This window comes from Squalius cephalus, assembly GCF_949319135.1.
Source record: "Squalius cephalus genome assembly, chromosome: 14".
NCBI lineage: Eukaryota > Metazoa > Chordata > Actinopteri > Cypriniformes > Leuciscidae > Squalius > Squalius cephalus.
In genome coordinates this window covers 37,458,688-37,482,141 of record NC_137135.1, presented here as the reverse complement: position 1 = coordinate 37,482,141, position 23,454 = coordinate 37,458,688, and the positions used below count along the sequence as shown (strand labels likewise).

General features: G+C 38.7%; 1 long non-coding RNA gene across 1 annotated transcript in view; it reads right to left on the bottom strand.

Annotated features, from left to right (window-relative positions):
- Window positions 1–354: 354 nt before the first annotated feature.
- The window catches only part of LOC307171614, a 457,352-nt gene continuing 434,252 nt past the window's right edge, over window positions 355–23,454 (bottom strand). Inside the window, exons 2-3 of the long non-coding RNA XR_013823575.1 lie at window positions 1,366–2,048; window positions 355–1,238 (exon numbers count right to left, since the gene is read on the bottom strand). This is a non-coding gene — a long non-coding RNA (uncharacterized lncRNA). The remainder of the gene's footprint in view (window positions 1,239–1,365; window positions 2,049–23,454) is intronic.

Sequence of the window (23,454 nt, the reverse complement as noted above, 5' to 3'; positions counted from 1 at the left end):
AAGTTCGTGATATCCTGCTGTAACCCTCTGGGGCGAGGAACACGTCTGACTGTTTTCTCCTTACACAGTAATGTTCTGACATTCCTTTGATTTTCTTAAAATGCTCATTTCTGGTCATATATAATCTCACTGTTGAGTATGTTTGTTGCTTTGATTATACACTGACCCTTTACACTGAGGAAAAGCACAGGGTCACTTTAAATTTCAAGATTTCTATCAGAGTTTCTCTCGTACACACACACACACACACACACACTAAACATTTTGTTTTTGTAAAATAAAGAATAACGGCGCGCTTTCTGCCGTCTGTTTCCTTTATGTGAACTTGTTTGTAATGTCTGATCAACAATGGGCAAGATGGCGCCTATCTATGGAGACGCGGTGTGGCTCTGTGTTTATGTTTGTCTCGTTTTGCTCTGTTTTGTTGACAATTCTGTCAGTCTGATTACATATGATAGACATGAACTATTATGTATTCGGGACACTTTGCAAAACTTCCCGGCCTCGGATTACTGGAGGAATGTTGCCGGAAATATTGGCAGTCAAGATAATGCTTATAAGCGACCTCCAAGGAAGAGAGGCAAACGAGCGGGCGTTTTGGTTCGACTAAGACAGAGGGTTCACCGCTCTCCGCTTCCCAGCATGATCCTGTCGAATGTCCGCTCCCTGAGTAATAAACAGGACGAGCTGGCTATCCTGATTCGATCTAAGCGGGACGCTGCTGACTGTTCTGTTATATGCCTGACCGAGACGTGGCTGGATGGCAGCACGCCGGATGAGGGTCTTCTCCTGCCGGGTTTTACTCTACTACGAGCTGATCGATCGCAGCAGGATTCACAGAAGAAGTCAGGTGGGGGTGTCTGTTTTTACATAAACCAAAGCTGGTCTACCAACTCTGTCGTCCTCTCGCGACATTGTTCACCGGAGCTGGAATGCTTAATTGTTAAATGCAGACCCTTTTATCTCCCGCGGGAGCTTTCCACCTAAAGCGGGAGCCAATGAGGCTTGCAGGCAGCTGGCGGCTCTCATAACAGAGGTGGAGAATTCTAGCCCGGACTCTGTAGTTTTAATTTTAGGTGATTTTAATCACGTGGATTTAAAGAAATCACTACCCAAGTTCAAGCAGCAGATTCATACTGCTACCAGGGGTGAAAAGACACTAGATAAATGCTACTGTGTAATTTCTAATGCATATCATTCTATTGCTTGGCCCCCATTGGGACGGTCAGATCATATTACTATGTTCTTGCTGTATTTGTATTTGTATATGTGCACTGGAAGCTTCAGTACCAAGAAAAATTCCTTGTGGGTGCAAGCACACTTGGCAATAAAGCTCTTTCTGATTCTGATTCTTTCTGATAACACTATCTTCCTCATCCCTCGCTATCGTCAGAGACTGAAATCTACTAAGCAGACAAAAAAAGTGATCAAACAATGGTCTATACAAGCACAAAACGAATTAAAATAATGCCTTCATACTACTGACTGGTCTGTCTTCAGGGATGAGTTTACTACCCTGGACGAATACTGTGATGTTGTTACTTCATATATTCACTTTGCTGAAAATGTATTTTTTCCCTCTAAAACTGTGACTGTTTATAGCAATAACAAGCCATGGTTTAGTAAGGATATTAGAATGTTGTATCTGGAGAGAAAAAGTGCTTTTCAGAGTGGAGATATTTGTCAGTATTCTCTGGCTAAATATGCATTTGAAAGGGCTGTTAGAAAGGCTAAAGCTGACTATAGGGCCAAGCTTGAAGCTAAGCTTGGTGGACATGATAACAGGGGTGTTTGGCAAAGCCTTCAACAGATTACTAATTATAAAAACAATCACACAGTTTCTGATGATGACCCTTCACTTCCTGATAAACTAAATGAATTTTATTGTAGATTTGAATGCAAATCTGAATGTTCAGTCAGTTCTAATTTCCTCAATGACATAGGTCCTCTCGAACCACCTTTTCTGATAGAAGAAACAGAGGTCAGATCTCTGTTGAGGAAACAAAATTGTAGGAAGGCATCAGGCCCCGACCAGGTCTCTGCTGCCACTATTAAATGGTGTGCCAATGAGTTGTCGTATGTCTTCACTGACATTTTTAATTGGTCCCTTAGAGTATGTAAAGTCCCAGCATGTTTTAAATCAGCTGTAATTATTCCTGTGCCCAAGAAGTCGAATGTGAGTTGTTTGAATGACTACAGACCAGTGGCCCTAACCTCTGTTATCATGAAAGTTTTTGAGCGATTAGTGGCTAATCATCTTTCAGCTACGTCACTGGATCCTAACCAATTTGCATATAGGGAGAACAGGTCTGTTGAAGATGCAGTTTCTCTTTGTACCCATAATATTCTTCAACATTTGGAGGGGCCAGCTACATATGCACGGGTTTTATTTATTGATTTTAGTTCTGCTTTTAATAATATTATACCAAAGAGATTGTGTGACAAACTCCTGGGGTTGGGGGTTAAGGAGTCCATATGTAAGTGGATTCTTGACTTTTTAACTGATAGATCTCAAGTGGTTAGGGTTAATAACCTTTTGTCAAAATCAATGTCCACCAGCATTGGCGCCCCCCAGGGGTGTGTTCTGTCTCCCCTTTTATACTCATTTTATACTAATGACTGTTTTTCTCATCATGACTCAGTAAAAAATTTTAAATTTGCAGACGATACTACTGTGGTAGGCCTCATTACTAATGATGATGAATCAGCCTACAGAACAGAAGTGTCCTTGCTGGCTGAGTGGTGCACAATTAACAACTTGTCCCTTAACATCTCCAAAACCAAGGAGATGGTTGTTGATTTTAGGAGCAAAAATATTAAGTCGCTCCAACCCCTGGCCATCAAGGACAAAACTGTAGAGTGGGTGGAAAGTTTCAGGTTCCTTGGGACCAGCATTTCCTCCAGTCTTAAATGGAACCTCAATGTCAGCCAGATTGTTAAAAAAGCTCAGCAGCGACTTTACTTTTTGAGACAACTTAGGAAATTTAAAGTGTCCAAGGCTGGAATGCTCCACTTTTACAGGGGTGTGATAGAGAGCATTCTTACTTTCTCCATCACTGTATGGTGGGGTAGCTGCTCGGCGGAGGATAAGTCTGCATTGAACAGGGTAGTTAGCACTGCGTCAAGAATAATTGGGTTAGACCTCCCTAAGATCTGTGACATTTATAACAACCGTCTACTCAAAACTGGCCTGAAAATACTCAAGGATTCATCACACCCTGCTAATTCCCTTTTCATCCCTCTACCATCAGGCAGAAGGTTAGGAAGCATAAGATCCAGAACCACCCGTTTTTCTAATAGCACTTACCCGCAGGCTGTGAGGGCTCTCAACTCACAACAACAATCTCTATCTACTTTACTTATGCAGACACAGCTATGCCCTCTTTCTTCTTAGGGTCACTAAATGCACTAGCACTTTGTCTGATTAGTTTTAATATTATTTATTAGCAGTAATCTAAGTATTTGTTTTCTGTTTAGATTTCATGTTTTTATTGTATATGTTATGTTGTACTGTCTTGTGTGAGCCAATTCACCAAAATGAATTCCAGGCGATGTGGGTCGTTCTGGCAAAATAAAGACTTGAACTTGAACTTGAACTTACATAAGCATAAGCTAATTAATGAAGGACAATATGGGTTCAGACCCAATAGATCCACTTCAATGGCCATAATTGATGCTACAGAAGAAATATCGAAGGCATTAACAAATAAAAAACATGCAATAGGAATTTTTATTGATCTCAAAAAAGCGTTTGACACCATCAACCATGATATACTACTTAAGAAATTAGAACGATATGGAATACGGGGGGTGGCTGGGAAATGGGTGAAAAGTTATTTGAGCGACAGGGTACAGTATGTCCAAATGGGTGAGCTCTCTTCTGGATGTCTTGACATTGCTTGTGGTGTCCCCCAGGGGTCAGTACTGGGCCCCAAATTATTTCATTTGCATATTAATGATATTTTTAATGTTTCCCAGTTGGTTAAATGTGTATTGTTTGCTGACGATACAAACATTTTCTATAGTAATGTCAGTTTGGAGCGACTTATTAGCGTTATAAACAAAGAACTAAGTAAATTTAAAAAATGGATGGAAAGTAACAAATTATCCTTAAACCTAGATAAATCTAAAGTGATGTTTTTTGGGAAGTATCAAGCCATTTCACAGACACTGGTTGAGATAGATGGAGTACAAATTGAAAATGTTCAGGAAATAAATTTTTTAGGTGTAACGATAGACCAGAAGTTAAGTTGGAATGCCCACATCAGACATATAACTACTGAAGTCTCCAAAAGCCTTGCTATAATTAGTAGAGTTAAACATATCCTTGACACATAACCAACATATATTTAGAAAGTCAACCCTTGAGAGTTTATAGTTCAAGACTCAAAATTAACCAGACTGTTATTAATATTGAGATATATAAGCTCAAACATAAAAACAAAAACAACAAATATTAAGAATATATTTATTAAATGTATAAAAATATTATGTGAATTTAGGATAGCAACTTATAACCACAACTAAAGTGTAGCCACAACTGTGGTCATGCTTCATTTCAAGTCTGAGGATGATATCTCGAAAATTATGCATTTTATGAAGCCTATTGTGAGACTATGTCAGGGGCGGATTTGGAGAAGTTTCACAGAAGGCTAACAAGTTTCTCATCAAATAGTTTATTGCCCTCTAAACACCCATTTACTGTCTCTGACTAATGTCTGGCGAGGAGAACTGGCACATTCATGTTCTTTTCATTTAAAACGACCAAGCACACCTGTGATGGTCTTCATCATTCTTTTATCCTTATTCTTTTATTTGAATGCAGCCATTATAGCCTTTCTTCTGGCATAATGATTAGCCATTGACACATAATGTGTAACCCCTATAGACGAATAATCCACCTATTAACTTAAGCCTTGTTAGAAAACAAACAACTAAAAAACATTCTTGGAACTTTTAAATGCGAATTATTTAAAAAAAATGATTGTATGGAATAGACAGCTCCTGCAGCAGGTGCATTAGCACAACAGTTAGCCTCAAGCTACATGACACAATTTAATTTATTAATATTACACTTTTATTTAAAGCTCACTTTAAAACACCATCGAGTGTTTGTATCATACATACAACCGGCGTAGCGTCATAGAACGTCTCTGAAAAGGTTCACGCCCACTTTTAGGGGAAAACAATCCGGCATGCGCCATACACAGTATCAGATTGAGGACGTGTACTAACCCTTACAAACATGTAATTTGTATTTAAACATTTTTTTCCACACAGTATTGTGTATTTTTTATTTTATTTTAAATACATTTCCATGTATTTATGCCCATCTCTGCCTGCCATCATCATCAATATCTTGCTGTTATGGAAATATCATGAATTACGGATGATGCTATCGAAAGCTAATTCAGGCTAGTTGTATAGCTGGACAGAAAAGTGCACTCAGTAGCTACTCTAAATATAAAGACACAATATTATACATTTAAAGATGTTTACAGTAGCGGTTTTAGGCACGGGCGAACCGGGCAATCGCCCGGGGCGGCATTTTTGGGGGGGCGGCGCCGCCGGCACGAGCAGAAAAAATAAATAAATAAATAAATATGCGTTGCGAAGCGGTTTTCTATTATCTATCATTTCACTGTGTGGGGAATTGGCAAATTTGCGCCCTCTGCAGCTGCAGGCGCCCCTGCTTGCTGAGAAGATGCCGTGCACAGAAGCTGTTTGTTTGAGAAGGGGGAAGGTAATTTCATTCTGCGCGGATGACAGTTCACCTCTGGGTCTCTCCCAAATGGAACGGACAAGGGGGGGAGACGGGGGATCCATATAGTTATCTAAGTCAGTCACACCTCGACTTTCTTCCAAATAACGCACATTTCATTCAGAATATTATAAATACAGGCCTCTATATTTCCTGAACATTTTTGTTTTTCTGAATTGTCTGAATGGCTAATAAAAATAGGTAATACAAAACGATTACTTGGTCACCACCACCAAGGTGAATTGGTTTAGTCTTGACTTCTGGTCGTGACGTCGTGAGTGACAGTTGGTATGGGGGGGATCAGGGGAAATCTGTTGATTGTCGATGTCGAGTGCCAAATAAGAGATGGACAAGAAAGGTCAAAGCCATCAGGTGCCCAATTTAGAAACGAGCGAAAGATAAAGGTATGCAACTATGTTTTCTCTGTATGATTACGGTATCCATGTCATGAATGAAGGGGCAATATTAATTGGTGGGTATAACTCTTATTTGTTAGCCTTTTTGCTATGATTCTTGCTATGCTTAACAATAATTCGGTTTTAACTCAAACACGAGATCTAATTTCACCATAATATTGTGCTTTGCAACAAAACTGTTACAAGCTCATTATAATATCTTATGTCATTTTACTACTTTAGTAATATAACGTCTTGTTTTCTGGGGAATAAATAAAAATTGAGTTTTTGCTTAAAACAAGCAAAACATGATCTGCCAATGGGGTAAGAAAAATTATGTCCAAATTGGGGGGGATTGGGGGGGGGGGCGCTCGAAGGGGGTCTCGCCCAGGGTGTAATTCAATGTAGAACCGCCACTGGATGTTTACTTCTTAAAACCGTAGTAAAATCATTCACTGGCTACCTGGTGACTCGATGAGGTACGAGTAAATGTCCGGGTAAACCACTGGGTGGGGTTGATAGACCAATTTGACGCTGGTAGAATGAAACGGGATATGTTTTTAAGTTGCCCAAATTAAGTTTATAAATGTATCGTTCACGCTCTATGGAAGGCAGGGTGGACATATAATTACTCAACATATTTCATCTAAGTGATTTCTGAAGTTATACACGTCTGCCGGCTGTAAAAAATCGCTGCAAAAGATGCTTTCTAACAGGTGTTTTACCATTCGTTGTAAAAGTGTGGACCTATTTTTCCCAACGTCTCACACCCGTAGATTCTTCCATTGAGAGCTTGAATAATAGACACTCCAGCCCAGTTGGTGGCGATAATGCACCTTTGCCAATTGCAAGCAAACCGCTGGCATTGAATACACAGAAGAAGCAGAAGAAGAAGCGGCGGAGTAATACCGTACCTCACACAGCTCTTTCAATACAACTCAATGGAGTTGGACAAAAACTACGATAAAACCTGTTGGAAAGCATCTTTTGCAGCGATTTTTGTGTGAGCATATCAGTGAACACCCCTGACCACTCGGTGAGTTTCACGTCTTTGTAAACGAAAGTTTAATGTGTTTTAGGAAGGAATGTTCCAGTGCACATAGACTACCATTGTGGGGGTGGGGGGAAAGCGAAATAAACCTAAAATTCTCGGGACAGCAGCATTTGTCCAAAATTTAATCTTAATCGTTCTATTTCATCAGAAACGATCTGTAAACAGGGCTTTAAGTGTAAAATACCGAACTTGTCCTTTAACTTGAAAACCTCGGATGAGAACACGTTTTTTTTTTTGGTCCCACTTTATATTAAGTGGCGTTAAGTACTATGTACTTACATCAAAAAATAAGTACAATGTACTTATTGTGTTCATGTTGTATTGTAAAACACTTTTGCTGCTATTGAGGTGTGATACGGGTAAGGTTAGGGACAGGTGTGGTGGATTGGGTAGGTTTAAGGTGTAAGGGAAGGGTCAACTGTGTACTTACAAATGTAATTACATAAATTAATTACAGCTGTAATTACATGCAGGAATTTTTAAAATGTAAGTACAATGTAAAAACATGTAGTTACACAATAAGTACATTGTATCAAATTATTAATTTCAATGTAAGTACATGTAAGTACATAGTACTTAAAGCCACTTAATATAAAGTGGGACCCCTTTTATTATCATATTTTCAGATATGTTGTGTAAATAAATTAAAATAAAAATCAAATAAGACAGCAGGTTAAACTGTCCTCAGAACAAGAGTAGCCTAGCCTAAAGTGTCTGTTTTATCGGTAAAAGCCAATAACCAACTGGATAGAAACAAACTTCTTAAAATTAATTTTCACTTTGTGAATCACAATTGGTGATAAATGTTTTTAAAGTCTATAAACTGTAACTGTCTTAAACTCAAATTGAGACAGGGGTGGTGCCAGAGAATTTTTAATGCATGTACTGAAATCATTGACAGGGGGAGCTGTGCAATATATATATTTATATAGCCTACTATTAATAAATGAGAAACTTGGACACTAAATATTTAATATTCAATTATTTTAATGGTAACAATTAAAGTGTTATTTCAACATAATATCTCGTTATATCGACATATGTGTGCGTGCAACAAGCAAGATGTGCATTTGTAAATCCGGTGACGCGTGTATTGATTTTTATTAATAAACCAGTATTTTCTGACAGTGTCGACTGCAAAGATAAAGTTGACGATCGCCATACAGTATATGGTGAACGCGCCAATAGAAATGCAGATAATGGATTACATAATCAGATAGTAGCTTTTTTCTGTTCGTTTTTAATTATTTAGTTTAAAGACATTTCAAGCTTTGTGTATTTGATGTATTTCTCATGTCTGTGTGAGGCATACACTGAGTTTCATTAAGTTAGGATGAGATGCGTTCTTCCAGTTAACGTGCAATGCAAGTGACCGCGCGGGCGCCTCCAGGATTATTGTCTGTTATATTGGCTTCCTATTTATTAAATCCAGGCAATTGGTTGATGAAAAATCGATTAAAATTAAGATACAATTTATACAAAACGAAATTCCATTTAAAGAAAGATTTTCTACAAAACAAGACTTAATGAAGTGGTCAAAATCATGTCTCAATCAACCTTTCCATGTCTCTCGATATATTGCGCCTCCTATCTTACTCGTGCTGTTCACTTTTTTATAAATCAACATAAATGGAAACAAAATATGAATGGAGAAATTTTCTGCTATGACTATGAGTTTGTTTGTTTGTTTGTTTGTGCTGTTCTGTCTCTGTGTGTTGTATAGTAAACATCGCCTTGGATGCTGCAGGCTGATGAGTGCTATAATGAAATTATTAGTACATTATATTAAAAATATGTAGGCTAATATATATTTAAAATATGTAAGCTAATATATATTTAAAATATGTAATCTTTTTTTTTTTCTGTTCAAACAAATGTTTTTACTCGGACAAGTGAATGACCGACCGAAGGACAAATGAAAAGGCTTAAATGTTGAGCCCTGGTATATATTTTATTATTATTATTCATTTATTTACCCATAAACATGTCTTTAGGAAGCCATAAGTTACAGTGGCAAAAATAACTTTGTGAAACCTTTGGGGGTGGTGGACAGGGTTTAAATTAAGACAGGAGTATGCCTTAATCTAGTTGATCATGCATTTCTTTTCTTTAATTCCACAGCTGATGTGTGCAGTTTTTTATTGCTTACATTAAAATAATTTTCTCTTGTTTTGTTTATTAATTTGCAGTCTTTTTCTTCTGCCATTCATGCTTATCAGCGCTGTGCAATCTTAAGCTTTTCTTAGTTCAGCTGCACACAGTCTGAAAAGATTTTTTTGGCAGTTTGCTAAAATAAAAGAGCATAAGAGCCATCGTTTAAGCTGTTGACTTTTCTACCCTGAGAAAGAATGTTAAACGAACAACTTGAAAGGGCATGACAAATCATGACATAAGACTGACATTACTCACAACGCACCAATGCATTATCCCTCATGAACAAATAGAACGTCTGATGTTTGCATACGTGTATACCAGTATACCATTACGACATCCTTCATGAATAAACATGACGTCTGATGTTTGTATACGTATATACCAACGTACCATTGCGTCACATATGCAAATATAGTCTCAAATACAGCAATTTCATTGGCTGCTGTGCATGTTGTCGTGTTAACGCGGACAAACGGTGTGTTGGCGCGGCCGAAAATCACGCGTTTCGTTTAATTGTCTTCCACAATATGGTGTTTCTTCGTGATCATCACCAAAGTCCTTTTAGGCAAGTCGTGCCACTCGGCCGCCATCTTGGCAACGCCTCCGGGCAACTATTTCGGACTAACAAGACCAGGCTCCTATCTAAATGAATGGGCAGAGAGTTAGAACTGCACTTTCATTGGTCACCGGGACATAAAAACTGCATGTATAGAAACAGCAGTAAAATATGATAAAAATCGCTGAAAAAGTTTGATGACTTTGCCCCAAAATAAGGTTTAAAACGCCTTTTTCCCCACAGGTTATACATTACCAAGCATGTGCAAGGGTTCACGACACCAACTTCATTTATGTCTCTATCCAGAATGCCGGTGTTGTGCATATTCAATGTCAATATTGTTCTCCTTTATTTAAATATAAGCAGGTTTGCACTATAACAGTTATAACAATGTATTGTATAGATCAGTTGTTTTAACTATTCATTAAAATGAATCGGTTCAAAGGAGTCATTAGTTCACGAAAAAGGTCTTCCGACCTTTAACCATCATGTTGTTTTATTTTGATTAATATGCGTGCGGGGGAGAGAGAAAGACAGCGCTTCATTTGGAGACGGTGAAGTCTTGTTTACACTTTCGCCTGGCTGAGGCTCCGAAGAGAGAGAGAGTGCGCGCGCGTGACAAATCGTCTCCGCTGTCGCAAAACCACAACTGTGCGCATGCGTCAGTGGAACCAGACAATAGGCTTAAATGTTTCCCAGCTTGACTGTTAAAAGCAGATGATTGGCTTTCCTACGGGAGGGGCGGGACATGAGCATACAACCGCCATCTTTGCCGTTACGGGTTTTCCTTATTTAGTTGTATTGAGGATTGAGGAAGTGGCATGTCTCTTATATAAATTGTCTCTGTCATCACTCACTGCAAAGACAATAACCCGGTTCAGCTCGACTAGGAACAGTCTCGACTAGTCGAGCCACGAACGCCGTGCTAAGTAAGATTAACTGTGACTTGGAATCTCATATGGTCCGTTGTTTCTGGAAGAAAGCACTGAACGCAACAGAGAAAATAAATAAATAAATAAAAATTATTATAAAAAATATTCCTATCGACCAGCTCACTTAGCACGGCGTTCGTGGCTCGATTAGTCGAGACAGTTTTCCAAGATGGCTCCTGCATGTAAACGTGTAATGTACTGTCTTTATAAAGTATCTTCTTATTAAACTGTCTGTACACTTACAAAGTTCTCAATGCTTCGGTTTGCATGTAGGGACCCTCATTATGCTACCGTGTTAGTGTGAGGCTATTTTGAGCCTTGTTAGTGGTATTAACTAGCGATTTACTTTTACTTACTCTTATATACTAGTGTTATAAGCTAACGTTAATCTGTTTTTAGAGATAAAACTCTTTACATTCGATTATCATGAAAACGCATGCCAGAGAACGATCGACTCGGTAACCATGTGTTAATTACCCCTAGGTTCATTTTTCACCGGAGTTGTCCTTTAAAGGAGCTGTATGTAGTTTTCAGCGACCTCTAGCGGTGATGTTTCAGATTGCAACCAATAAGTTTACAAGCGCATGCTCTTACGCGTGCTCGAATTTATGAGCGAGCACTGTGTGTACCGGCCAGACTGCAACACACAAAGCATCCCACAACATGCTGGAAACTCAGTTAAACTCCCACTGCAACGTTACAATAATAGGCTACTTTTATCAGCTTGACGTTGAACTAATGCTCCATGCTCGTACCATGATAAGTATGGAACCCTATCAACCGTGCCGAATTTTGCCACTGCAAGCACCACTTCACATTTTCTTCAGGAAATGTACATTCTAGGTTTGTATATAAGGTTTCTCTCTATGATTCAAATGCCCTGCCGATGTTGATCCGTGTTTTTTACCCAAAGTTCAAAATCTCTCATCTTCATATGTGATCTTGACTAATTTAAAGAGTGTGGGAAAAATAGCTCAAAACCATCTATAAAAATACATGATTAACAGCAAACCATTAGATCTTAAATTTTGTATTATTTTTGTTATCCTGTGTTGCAGGTTAAGGCAAATGGCAGGTATTATTCCCAAGAGCAAATTAAAAGGTGTTGATTTCTGTGGAACAAGCAACTACTTCTATATAATCCGCTCTGATCTCGGCTGCTATATGAGGGCAAAGGATTTCAGAGCAGGATCAGACATCAGTATTCATGCTCTGCACCCCTGCTGCCGACACGGAGACCATTACTTTGCTGACAGAAAATGCCACTTTTACATCATTAAGGGTGATAAATGCCGTGATAAAAGGGTGAGTCACTAACCTGACAGAAGACACTGATTCCTCAGTCTTCACCCTTCATCCCAACTGTCGGGGCGGAGACCATTACCTGTCAGGCTTTATGAAATACACAGTTGTAGATATGGTCAACCATATAAACAACATTGACGCGTTTTACATCATCTTCCAGGAAAAGGGCAGAAGAACAAGAGACCTTAGTAATGACTCCTTCTCTAAAGAATTTCCCCTGCATCCCAATTGCAGAGATGGTCTCTATTTCTGGAGTGATAGGGATCACGTATACTTCCTCAAGCCAACCGAATGGGGAGTTGAATACTACAAAGGGACCAACTTCAACACAGATGAGGGCACTGCTCTCTCATCCGTTCACCCCGATGTTCTGAACTTCCTTCCAGGCGGGCTGTCCATAACCAGCGGCCCCGCATTCAGCAAGTGGGTGAACATTAAAACTGTAGATAATGACAGTCCCACACCAGTGACATTGCAAAAGAAAGTTACTAAAAAGGTTGGATACAGTAAAGAGAAGATGTCCGAGATCACACACAACTGGAAGATAGAAACATCAGGAAAGATCTCAGCTGGAGCACTCGCAGGGTTAATTTCAGAGTGGCAGTTCTCCTTTACGGCAGAATATGGAGGTGCACGTGTGAACACTGAGAAGGAAAACTGGAATGAAGAGACTGAGGTGGAAGAGCAACTATCATTTGAGCTGAAGCCGCACGAGCGTCTGTTTCTGTGGCAGTACCAGCTGGGTCTCGGATCAGAACCGGTGTTGTTCTGCAAGGATTTGAAGATTACCGATAAGCCGGACCCTCCGACTGAAGTCCCGCTGCTGCCGCCTGCCTAAACACCGGCTACAAGAAAAACCTTAACTCTAACATCTTAAGCAATTATTCATATATCTGCTGCAAGCATTGCTTTAATTACAGCACATACAGGTTACTCATAACAATAAAAAAACTGACAAAATGCTGCTTTAATAACTGCAGACAGATCTGCCGCATGTCATTTATCAAAAAAGGCTACGTTATATAGTATAGTAGTTATATATACGTTATATAGAATAGTAGTTAAATATATATATACACGTTATATAGTATAGTAGTTATATACAGTATATACATAATATAGTATAGTAGTTATATATACATTATATAGTATATTACTTGTCCTTATAGATGTGCAGTCGATTTCTAATAGTGTTTGATTTGCTTTCTGTGTAAAACATGGGCTTCATCTGTATCCAGTGTAACCAGCCTAATTCTGCCCACTGTTATGATCTGCGTTGTGTTGTTTTATTGAGAGAAGACACCGGACACTGGAACTGCTGCTCATAGAGAATTTATTATCATGGAGGATGTGGATGGTACTGGATGGATTAAAGAGAAAATGCAGCGATGAAAAGTGTTTTCTCTGTGATTTTATCACCTCTCCTCAACTCACTCAAAGCAGACTCAGTACACATCACAATGATAATAACATATCAAACATACTATGAATGAAACATGTTGCAAATAAGTGCAAAATGAATTGTCACAATTTATCCAAACATACATTATATTCTCTTGCAGCTAATTTTAAGTCAATCATAAATTAGTAAAGAAACAAATTGATACAAAATGAAGACATTGGAAAATTAAAACAGAAATAAACCATATCTGGATGGATTAAAGAGAAAATGCAGCAATGAAAAGTGTTTTATCTGTGATTTTATCACCTACAGATTAAAGACCAGAAAATGAATCAATTAAAATCACCACGTTCTATTGACGCACACACACATTCTCAAAATCGCTGTACTCAGTAATAAAACTATCGAATCCTATCCATCCAATCATAAAACACTTCCTAAGACATTTATAACAGTCTTAACAATAATATTACCACATATTATGAACTTAATCAACCTTCTGAGAACTTTTATAAACTTAAATTGGAAGAGCACCTCTAACTGCTTACCTCTCCTCAACTCACTCAAAGCAGACTGAGGACGCAGCGCAAGCTGAACGGTAATGACGTCACGACGTCAGCAAAAATACAACACAAAACTTCTTTCCCAAATTAATACAAATGATATTAAAAAACAAATTATAGCCTTTTCTTAGACAAATAAGTATAAAGTAAATAAACAAAAATTGACAGGAAGGATTATTAGTGAAATACATTAATTCTTATTTTAAATATTTCCTTATGAATATTAACATCCGTCACATTCACCCCTCCTGAATTTCACTAATATCCTGACCAAATGACACAAAATTTGTCTAACAGAATCACATTTGCAACGAATCTCATTCGCAGTTCAACATAGTAAGTTACCTGCTTTACAGGTCAAGAAAAATCCAAGGTTGATCAAGTCTCAGATATTCTTAGAACAGTATGCTGCCTTGTACAGATGTGGCCTTTAAAAATGCGCGTCTCAGAGAAAAGAATGCCACAAGCACTTCCGAAATTCTGCGGGATCGTGCAGAAGGGGGATTAGGTGTTGGACGCAGGAAATACTAAAACCTGTAGATGGCAGTAGTGTTTCATGTGGCCATACTGAGTTGACGAAGTATGACGAATACAATGTTTTCTTTTGCCAGTTACATAAACAGTCACATATTCTTCATAAAAATCCGACTCAAACGCGCATCATTTGTCTTATTTTTTTTTTCCTGTGTACTTACAGTAGAAGAGACGTGATGTAGGCTATGATAACTGAGTCTTATAACACAATAATTTGCGAAGACCTTTAAAGAGACCGAGATCATTTGCGCAATATCATTATCTAATTTTACATTTAGTTCATTTTTGCATCTTAACGTTTTAAATAGTTTTAACATGGTTGTAATGCGCTTTTCTGCATTACACACAGTACTTTTTATACTATCATGTTTCCCTTATAGGCGTCGATTTCGGTGGGGACGGTGGGTACGCACCCACCAGATTTCGTCATGAGTCATTTTGTACCCACCACTTTTAACTTCAGTCCATATTAATTTGACTTTTGGTTCGATTTTTTTTTTTACCGTTTTCAGTGGTTATGAGGAGCTTAATTAATTTAACCTGAGATGTGCGTTATATCGCTTTTTGATCATTCTTTGTGTTGTCGAATTTTGACACAGTTTCATTATTTGTTCATAATAATTTGATTCATAATTATGTCATTTTTTTCTAAAAGTAAAAAAAACAAAGTTTTTTCTAAAAGCAATATTCTAAAGAGATACAAAGACATTGTACGTGTACCCACCAGATTTCGTCATGAGTCATTTTGTACCCACCACTTTTAACTTCCGTTGACCGTTTTCAGTGGTTATGAGGAGCAATATGAGAGAAAAATTTTGTAATCATTGTCTGACACAACAAAAAAAAATATAATATTCATTTTATTTTAATTTTCGTGTTCGCATTTATGAGGGAAAAAACAACGTGTCAGTTTACGGTTATGGACGTGAGCGCTCTAAAAGCGGCAATAAAAGTCTGCTTTAAAACTTTCACAGAGACCTCAAACAGAACAGCTGCCTTTCTTTAAATTGAATTTCGTTTTGTATTAATTATATCTTAATTTTAATCAATGTTTCGTGAACCAATTGCCTGGATTTAAGAAGTAAATATAGCAGACAATCACGACATTGGAGGCGCCGGGCGATATCTCATAAATGAACCGAAACTCAGCGTGTAATGAACATTCACATTTACAGTGTATTTAGACACATTTAGACGCATTCATAATCATTACTTTTACCGGTTCTTTGTGGCAAGCTTTATGCGTGCGGTCGTGCGCTTGAGTGCGGCTATATTACGTAAACGCTCATGATCCATAAGTAGGCTAATTAAATTAATATAAAGGGGCGATTTGTCCACGAATTACTTAAATGAACAACTAGCCTAGTATACTAGTCGACTACAAAAAAAAAAAAACTTTTAGTCGAAAGCAGCCCGTATTCCACATATTTTCGAACCAGGCAACAGGACATCTGTGTTGAGCGAGGCCGTGGACCCTGAGCGGAATGAACGAGCGGAGCGGAATATTCAGAAATGCGCTCTCCACTCACGAGCTCTGATCGGAACAAACCCGAACCTCACTGTCTGCTGAACTTGCAGAATCATCAAAATATAATATTTTCTAAAGAAGAATTTTAAAACTTTATTGGTGGTAGTTGAGAAGAATTCCTCTTTCCATATCTAAATCATTTCGAGTGCAATATAAATGTATCATATTGTTATTCTTATTATATAAGAATAATACGTATTTTTTACAACATTTTTAACATATAGAGAATACAAGTTTAGCGTGTTGTGTGTATTTCCTAATTATAAGCTTTTGGTGAAATTGCAACAAAACTAAAAGAGTAAAAGTGCATAAAAACATAAAAACATGGCGTCGTCTCAAGAAATATCTGCGTACACACTAAACCACTGAAACCGACTCAAAACGATGTAGCCTAGTATACATACCAGACCAGGCACTGCAATTCTGCCACAGACATACACTAAAAACGGAGAAGACTTAAAGCATGCGCATAAACCTTGCGCGCTATACAACAATAATATTAGGCACAGTAGCTTCTTTTTTTTTCTTTTCTTTTTTTATCAAGAACTTTGTTGAACAATATGAACAACCATAAATGGTCTGGTACAAAATATGAGTCACGATATTCGATAGTTAACGGATGCATAAAGCTTGCCACAAAGAACTGACAAAAGTAATCATGTGTCAAATATAGCAAGGAGACATTTTAATTGTTTACTAATCAACTAGTGTTTTATGTGTCAGTCAAAGATGTTGACAATGCTGACTCGTCATCTTCGCAGATATTGTGAACGTGCCTATAGAGAGAAATGCACACTTACAAAAGAGAGTTGTCTGTTTCTTTTCGTTTTGAATTGTTTTGTTTAAAAGTGGACATTTCAAGCTTTCTAGATACATTTCTGAGTTTCGGTTCATTTATGAGACGAGCTCAGTTCACGAGCAATGCAAGTTATATCGCGCCGGTGCCTCCATTTCCTGATTAAATCGTCTTAAATGCGTCTCCGTGTGGACAGAAACCAATGTAATCTTCCTGATTTAATCACGTAAAACACAAGTCTAAACACAAGCACCACTCTTCTGAATGATGGTAACCACAAACCTCCAAGAGTTTGTAAACCAATTGTTTGTAAAACATATTTAATATTTACAAATTCAAAAAAAAAAAAAAAAAAAAATGTTTTACAGTGTATAAATAAAACGACATGAAGAAAGTTATTTCCAAAATGTAATTAATTGCACAGTCTTTGTTTTAGCTGCTTGTTTTAGCTGCTACCAATTGCACAGAGTCAAGAAATTACAACCACCCACCCCCCAGGTCTGCCGATTCAACCCCCAATGCTAATCGATCTCCTCTCAGGGAATCAAAAGAAAACCGGTTTTTCCAGTTTTCACCAGCGTGTGGGCGGGGTTTTAATCCCTTGCAGTTCCTTTGTTTAAATGCTATTTAAGCAAATATACTATACATACGCTTTAAGTTATTTCAAATTAATGTTTATAGCTTAATTTGTTGATATCGCGTAACTTAATTTGACATATGTTGATATAACCAACTGACATTGTAGATTCCATTGCATGCCAGGAAGAGGCTTATGCTTTGTTTTAAGTAATGAGCATTTACTATAATATAGCCGCACTCAAGCGCACGACCGCACGCATAAAGCTTGCCACAAAGAACCGGTAAAAGTAATGATTATGAATGCGTCTAAATGTGTCTAAATACACTGTAAATGTGAATGTGCATTACACGCTGAGTTTCGGTTCATTTATGAGATATCGCCGGCGCCGGTGTCGTGATTGTCTGCTATATTTACTTCTTAAATCCAGGCAATTGGTTCACGAAACATTGATTAAAATTAAGACATAATTAATACAAAACGAAATTCGATTTAAAGAAAGGCAGCTGTTCTGTTTAAGGTCTCTGTGAAAGTTTTAAAGCAGACTTTTATTGCCGCTTTTAGAGCGCTCACGTCCATAACCGTAAACTGACACGTTGTTTTTTCCCTCATAAATGCGAACACGAAAATTAAAATAAAATGAATATTATAATTTTTTTTTGTTGTGTCAGACAATGATTACAAAAATTTTCTCTCATATTGCTCCTCATAACCACTGAAAACGGTCAACGGAAGTTAAAAGTGGTGGGTACAAAATGACTCATGGCGAAATCTGGTGGGTACACGTACACTGTCTTTGTATCTCTTTAGAATATTGCTTTTAGAAAAACTTTTAGTTTTTTTACTTTTACTTTTAGAAAAAAACGACATAATTATGAATCAAATTATTATGAACAAGTAATGAAACTGTGTCAAAATTCGACAACACAAATAATGATCAAAAAGCGATATAACGCACATCTCAGATTAAATTAATTATATAAAAAACAGGGAACATTTTGTAAAAGCAAAACTGAACAAAATGCATACTTAAAATAATTGTATTAGGCTATGTGTTACCGAATATTTAATACCACTTCCCCATAATGTTGTAATTATTTTTTTAAAACAACATCTGTCAAACTGTCAATCAGATACCTCTTATCTGGTCATTTTTATTTTATTTTAGAAGTCATAACTGTTGATCACCCTTTGTATGGAATTTGTGAATATGAATATTTAGAAGATTTACAAACTGTCGGCAAGACCTCAAACCAACCCCGGACATTCTGAGACTAACGTGGAAAAATCTTTATGCTTAATGCATTAAGACAGTTCAATTAAAATATTTATTAATAATGTAATGGCAAATCAGATGCGCCCAAAATATAAATGCTACGCGTTGAGCTGCAACATTACCTCACAAGAAATATCTGCACAAGAACAATCACACAAGAAATATTTTCACGAATTAAGAATCTGGGTAAGTCGCATTATTTAATTGCATTATGTTAGGATGATTTTGTGTATATATATAAAAAATACTGCTGGGTTTTTACAGGCAGAGTCACGTGTATTATGCTCACACTAAATTCTCTGTTGCACTTATATAAATGCGCATTGCATGCACAATCATCTTAATAGTTGTACAAAAAAGTTATGCGCTACTGGCAAGAACGTCACTTTGCTGTTTTAATAAAAGCAATGTTAAATATTCTGCATGCACTCATCTCCTGGAAACCACAGCAATGACAAAGCATATAAAAATTCGTAAACGTTGTCCAATACCCCTTCTTGTCTTAATGAACCTTTTGCATTTACAAATATTTTCAAATGTCTGTATAATACAGTAGCCTACTGTAAATATTTGTGTCTATTACTATTTATAATTTATATTTTATTGTGGATGTTTTCTCACAATCGTGACGTAATGAAGTAAAAGAAAAAATCTAACGTAAAGTTGTTTTTTATGCGCCACCTGGTGGATATTCTGTGAAGCGAAACACATTGAGGGAATTTGTAAGTAGCGCCCCCCGAAAGCACTTGCAGAATTCTGCGAGACTCTACGAGACGAATTGCCGAATGCCGCGGGAGAAAACGCGCGTTTTTAAAGGCCAGATCTGTACAACATACAATAATCTGGTCTGTATTACACTTCATGAAATTCACATTTTTCACAGTATTTTCCTAGAAACAATACTTTTTTAAAATAAAGAAAGAAATGATCCTGACTTTCTTGCTAAAGATGACCCCATTCTCTGAACATAAAATGGTCTCTGTGCCATTGACTCAATTAAACGGTTAACTCTTTTGACCACCCTTCCTGCACGGGTCCTAACACCCAATGTGTCAGTTGGAATTTGTGCTTGTGTGTCAGTAATACTGTTATCGTGTGTATCATTCACTGTTTCTATTAATAAGTCAGGATTACTAGCAGAAGATTCGGTCTCTATGGTAGCTACTTGATCAGAACCCCCAACAGCCTCATTTTCACTAGGATTTTGTTCACAACCACTTCTTTGACTGTGGACTGAATGATCAGATTCCAGAACATCATCATCCATAACCTCTTCACCTTCAATCTGTTCTTGACCTTCAAGTACCCATGCCCTCGTTCTATCATCCGAACTCCCATCTTCCAACGAGTCAGACAACTCAGACACACAAGACTCACTCTCCATGTTATCATCATTAGACTGTTCGTCCTTGTCATCTTGAGGTGGTTCAACGGGTAGGAAGCTGATATCCAGAATCAGGTTTCGATGCACCACTTTGGATTTTCCTTCCTCGTCAATCAGTTTGTATACGTTTGTTTGAAGGTTCCGGTCCTTTACAGTATAGGCGGTTGGGTCCCACTTATCGGCAAGCTTTCTCTTTCCTCTTTCACTCTTGTTTGCAAGGAGCACTCTGTCTCCGATGTTCAAACTTGTGCCCTTGATCTTCCGATTGTAACCTTTGGCCTGTTTTTTTTGCTCTTTTTCAGTGTGTTTCTGAGCAATACGAGCTGCTTCATGCAGGTAAGACATAAGGGTTTTCGCATAGCTGCTATGGTCAACAATCACCGGGTCATGCAACACCTGCCCAAACATGACATCAACAGGTAGCTTTGGGATGCGACCAAACATCAACTGGAATGGGGCATAACCAGTGGTCTCATGTACTGTAGCATTATATGCGAATGTCAGAGTCTGTATCTGCTCAGGCCACTTGTGTTTCTCCTTCAGAGGCAAAGAACGAAGCATACTGCCCAGGGTCCGATTAAACCGCTCGGTCCCACCGTTTCCCATCGGGTGGTATGCTGTAGTGTGGGATTTCTCAATACCTGCCAGCTTGAGCAGTTCTGCTATGAGGGTACTTTCAAAGTTGGTCCCTTGATCCGTATGAATGCGTGTGGGGAAACCATAAATGCAAAACACGTGATCCCACAGCTTCTTCGCAATTTGCTTTGCCTTCTGGTTTACACACGGAAAGGCATGGGCCAACTTTGTGAAGTGATCAGTCACATCTAATATGTCTACAGAACGCTGCTTGCTGTCCTCAGCACTCCAAAAATCCAAACACACTAACTCCATAGGGGCAGAGGTTTTAATGCTCTCAAGTGGGGCTCGTGCAGATGGCTCTGGTGTATTGGCCAATATACATCTCTGACAACACTTGACATAATCCCTTATGTCACGCTCCATTCTAGGCCAGAAAAAGCGTTGTCGAGTTAGCTGGAGAGTTCTTGACTGTCCCTGATGTCCAGCAAGATTGTGTACACCATTTAAGGCTTTAATCTTAAGATTAGAAGGAAGCACAAGTTGAAACCTCTTGTGCTTGCTTAGAGGATCTTTAGAAACACGATAGACTACTCCATCTTGAATCTTCAGCCGATCCCATTGCTTAAGAAGAACTAGAGCCCTGGCATCCATTCCAGCCCTCTCTCGCCTTGATGGTCGCTTCTTCTGATTCAGATAGGGCATAATTTTTGAAATTACTGGATCTGACTCTTGGCCATGTTGGATCTCCGCAAGGGGAATTGCTGAAATTGCGTCATACCCAAGCGGTACTGCATTCTGAATGGCCTGAATTGCCTGCATAGCCCTCAGCTCAGTTACAGTCTCCCACTGATTATGAAGGTTCAATTGAATTCCGACTGCTGTGCGATCACAGAATACTGCAGAATTCGGCTGAAGCAACACATGAAGACAGTTCACTTGTAAACGGAAAGTGTCTTGAATTCCATCTTCAGTTACACCTGCAGCTTCAGTGAGTAAGCTGCCATATCGCTCTGTGATAAGCCTGTGACTGATTGTTTTTGCGAAAGGGTCTCGGCTCAAAGCGTCAGCCACAGTGTTCTTCTTTCCGGCAATATGTTTGAGGTCAAAGGTGTAAGCAGCAAGCTTAGACACCCAGCACTGTTCACAAGCATCGAGTTTAGCCTTGGTTAGAATATAAGTGAGCGGGTTATTATCCGTCCATACAGTGAACGTGTGACCCTATAGCCAATGACTGAATTTCTCACACACGCTCCACTAAAAACTCGAGTTTGTGTGCCGGATATCACCTCTGAGAGTTACTTAGGGACTTGCTTGCGAATGCAATGGGACGAGTTTTCTCCTCGCTTGCTGGTATTTGTGATAACACAGCCCCAAGTCCATCCAGAGAAGCATCAATTGACAAGATTAACGGAAGAGAAAAGTCAGGATGTGCCAAGACCACACTATGCAGTTGGCTCTCTTTCAGATTAGAAAGAGCATCATCACACTCTGAAGTCCAGTCAGTTGGCTTGAGCTTCCTGAATGTGCCTGCCTTAGCCTCATATTTGACCTTTGTCCTCTTCTTCTGTCCAGCTGTTAGGGAGAAGAGCGGTTTGGCTACGGAGGAGCAATTTGGGATGAAGTGCTGGTAATAGAGGATCATTCCTAAAACAGACTTAATCCTCCTCACAGATGGAGTACACCCATCTTCTTCCATAAGATCAGATTTTGACAGCTTAACTATGGCCTCAACCTTTGTAGGATCCACAGAAACACCATTTCCATCAATGATGTGGCCTAAAAACTTAACAGATGCCCGCATCAGATGGCACTTTTTTGGACTTAACTTGAGATTGTGGCTCCTCAATCGTTGGAATACTACCTCTAACAGCTCCAGAGCTGCATTTTCGTTAGGCGCAAACACCAGTAGGTCGTCCAAGTAACACAGCAGACTACTAAAATTCAGGTCTCCAAAGATGCTCAACATCATGCGCATAAACGATGCTGGGCTATTGCACAACCTTAGAGGCATCCTGTTGTACTCATGAAGTCCTACTGGAGTAGTAAATGCTGTGTACTTTATATCTTCTTCAGCCATGGGGATGTTATAAAAGCCTGACGTTAAATCCATAGTACTGAAGAGAGTGTTTCCACCTAAGGCAACCAGACAGTCAGACTGATGTGGGAGCGGATGTGCGTCCTTCATGGTCCTGGCGTTCAGCCATCTAAAGTCCGTACAAATCCTCAAGCCGCCGTCTTTCTTCCAAACTAGAACTAAAGGCGAAGCATACTCGCTCACTGATTTTCGAATTATGCCTTGCTCTTCCATTTCTGAGAGAACTTGGCGTAATTTTTGATAGTGAGCAGGTGGTACTCGACGATATGGCAGTCGGAATGGACGCTCGTCTGTCAAGCGGATGCGATGGACAAAACCACTGACCTCCCCACAATCCAGAGAATGCTTAGAAAATACATCATGGTAATTCTCAAGCAGCTGAACAAGCTTTTCTCTTGCTGCATCCTTGACAGAGCATGTATCAATGTTGATATCACTGAGGCCTACGGCCTTTAGTCTTTGCTTAAGATCCGCTGTGCTCGGTGCGAGTTGACAAGAATTCCTGGACGTGGGCAACTGTACTTGACTGAAACCCTGCAACAGCTCAAAATCTTCCACAGCTA